This window comes from Lathyrus oleraceus, chromosome 5, assembly GCF_024323335.1.
Source record: "Lathyrus oleraceus cultivar Zhongwan6 chromosome 5, CAAS_Psat_ZW6_1.0, whole genome shotgun sequence".
Taxonomy (NCBI): domain Eukaryota; kingdom Viridiplantae; phylum Streptophyta; class Magnoliopsida; order Fabales; family Fabaceae; genus Lathyrus; species Lathyrus oleraceus.
This window is the reverse complement of record NC_066583.1, coordinates 542,075,515-542,077,940: the sequence shown is the minus strand read 5'-3', so window position 1 is coordinate 542,077,940 and position 2,426 is coordinate 542,075,515. Positions and strand designations below refer to the sequence as shown.

The window sequence follows — 2,426 nt, the reverse complement described above, 5'->3', positions numbered from 1 at the left end:
TGTTCAATGATTTAGCTCTAAAAAAATTATGAACTAGATTATTGTTCTTGATGTTGATTATGTGAATGTAAGGATATTGTAGAATGGATGAGGTTTTAGCTCAATTGGTGACAAACTTCAATGTGAAGTTTGCTCTAATGGTGAGAAAGCTCTAATGATAAGATTTTTTTTAACCAATCATCTCAAATCGAATAACGAACACCCATATTTCTATCACATTATGAAAAAAATACAATGAAATACTATTTCTAGAAACACTTTAATATTGTTTTAAAAGTAATGCACATGTTTTTATTTAAAAATGTTTTATAAATAACTTTTTTCTTAAAATTTCAAATTAAAAATTAGACTAAATAGTTTTCTTAAAACATAAGTTTACTTATTCCATTCCTTTTTTAATACTTTTTTGTATTTATCAAAATTTTAAAAAATCAATTAAATTTAAAGCTAATTTTAAATTAAAAAAGCATTTTAAAAACATGTTTTTTAAAAATCATGTAATTTTCACTATGTTTAATATTCAATAATGTACATTTTTGATATAGTCGGGGCGAAGCCATGTGATGCAAAGAGTGGGCCTATGCCCCCACTACCATAATTACAATATTAGTTTTTAATATTATAAATAATAATTATACAATAGATATACTACAATTAAGAAAATTTTCTAAAATGACTCATATTTATCAAATAAATTTTGAATAATGTTTTTTTTATTCTTAATATCTTATTAAATTTAAAACTTAATCGATATTTTGCTTGTCCTATTTATTTAATTTATTGAAAAATTATTTAATTTTCATTAAATAATTATTTTTAATAAAATATAAAATAATTCATTTTCATTTTCATTTCTTTCTCTATTCATATTCAACCATATTTCACTCTTTCTCAGCAAAGACAAATCACACATATATTCCTCTTTCTCTCACCACAAAATGCCTCTCAATTTCTACTCTCTTTTTTAGGACCGATCCAATAAATTTAGGACCCTGTTATAATTTAAAAAATAAATTTAAAAAAAAAACCTGTATAGAGTTTTTGAAAAAATTAATATACAATCATAAATTTTAAAAATAATTTTTTTTTTCATAAAAAAAGAGACTACTTATATGACGTCGCTACTGATATATATTGACCCCACTACTCATAGTTTCTGACTCTGTCCCTGGATATAGAATGTAAAAATTAGTGATTTAAATTAGAAAAATAATTTTAAAATAACCTTTAGTATTTTAAAAGAAATTTTCATAAAAATTATTTTTAGAATACAAAGAAAGCATTTATTTTTAAGACTAAAACAAGCATATTCTCTATTAGCATGAACAATTCGTTTTTGAAAAAATATATATTTTTAACATGGTATTTTTTTAATTATGGTTAGTTTTACACATTTTTGATAAATATAATATCCATGTAGATTACAATTACTTTGTTTTATATGTTTAATTTATTACAGTCAAACATAATTTTTCTAGAAAATATCATTCAATAAACAATATGTATCCCGTTAAATTATTATGATATTTTAATACGACTTAAATGATTTATTTAATAATTATTAGTTTTTTTATTGTATGATTGTGTTTTACATCCACAATACAGATTATTAAACTCTAATATTTGTAGTATATAAATATCCGTAAAAGATTCAATAAACAATAATTTTAGAGACGTTTGTCCATTCATCTTTCAAGAGAACATGACGATCAACATCAACCGAGTACACTGTTTCATTGCAATTTTTTGCATTGCTTTAGTTTTGCATCGAGGTAACCCACTTATTTATTCTCTACCTATTTCATGTATATTTTCCAAATAATTTACTATTTAATTGATGTCACAAAACTTTTCTCGATATAAAAATTCTTTGTATTGATTGTAGGTGGTGCAAGAAGATACGAAGAAATTATGAGTGACGATGCCCAATTTGATTGTTTTGATTCACAGGAATGTCCATCATCTAATGAAGATTGTTCACAGAGATGTCAACGACGAGGTTTGAGTAGTGGCAGTTGTCAAGGACGTCTATGTTGTTGTCCAACAAATACACTCTAAATCTAGCTATATACCATTGTACAAGTTTATGTATGAATTATGGCTTCATCAATAAAAAATAAAAACAAACACATTGAATAAAGTTTACATTGATCTCAATTTTAACTTTCAAGGGTAACATAGTTTTCCATTGTTTCAATTAACACCACTAAACCATCATTCATGTGGGTGAAAAATATTATACTGCACCAAAAATATAACTTCTGCACCAAATTTAATCGAGAAGAATACTGCAAATATTATACTGCACCAAAATGGAAGATGTTTGATTTTATCATGTTCTTATTTTATTTTATTTTATTTTTTAAGATATTGTTTATATACTTTGGTCATAATCACGTTTACTCATTTAAAGAAAATTTATTTGA

General features: G+C 23.8%; 1 long non-coding RNA gene across 1 annotated transcript; it reads left to right on the top strand.

The window, feature by feature from the left end:
- Positions 1-1,671: 1,671 nt before the first annotated feature.
- Positions 1,672-2,145, top strand: LOC127086237 (uncharacterized). Its single transcript, XR_007789443.1, has 2 exons — positions 1,672-1,772; positions 1,886-2,145. It is a non-coding gene; the product is annotated as an uncharacterized LOC127086237 (long non-coding RNA).
- The last annotated feature ends 281 nt before the right edge of the window (positions 2,146-2,426 follow it).